This window comes from Penaeus monodon, chromosome 27 (genome assembly GCF_015228065.2).
Source record: "Penaeus monodon isolate SGIC_2016 chromosome 27, NSTDA_Pmon_1, whole genome shotgun sequence".
NCBI classification, from domain to species: domain Eukaryota; kingdom Metazoa; phylum Arthropoda; class Malacostraca; order Decapoda; family Penaeidae; genus Penaeus; species Penaeus monodon.
In genome coordinates, this window is record NC_051412.1 from 41,055,386 (window position 1) to 41,056,019 (window position 634).

The window sequence follows — 634 nt, forward strand, 5'->3', positions numbered from 1 at the left end:
CTTATTTTAATACTTGTATTTTCCCCTTAGTTCATTCCATTTTACCTAGTTCCATTGTTTTGCTATGCAAACTTTTACCTTGATCTATTTACCCTTGTCTGTTTAATTATATAATTTGATTTTGTGGTTTAGTTTCCTGGTTTTACGTTTTACATTTTATGGTTCATGGTATTAAATTTTCTTGTAAGTGATAATATTGCTTTTAAATCAGTCTACTTGCATTTTTAATTGTGTATATTTTACCTATATTTTACCTCGTTTTCAAAGTTATTTTTTCCCTCTATTTGGTTATCTTAGTTTATTTACTGATCTTATTGTCAATTTCCCTTTCGCTTTTTCTCTTGTTTAAAGCTCATTTGGTATTTATTTACCAACTGTACTGTTTTTTTTCTGTTTGTTTTACGGTTTTACGATATACCATGTTTTCCATTTGAAATCAAAGATTTCTAATAATTCAAGAACTTCATACAGCTTTCACATACATTTAGTTTTACCACTGTTAGAGCAGCCAACTAATTGGGTCAAACTTTTCTGGAGCTCCCCATGATGCTTTGCCCGGGCGTCATGGTCGTGCTCGCCGGCCGATAGAGGAGCAGCTTCCCTCTCACGACACACGATCCCAAGGTCTACCCGG

General features: G+C 33.8%; 1 pseudogene; it reads left to right on the plus strand.

Moving 5' to 3' along the window:
- LOC119590531 overlaps positions 1-634 on the plus strand; it is a 2,720-nt pseudogene that overhangs the window by 815 nt on the left and 1,271 nt on the right.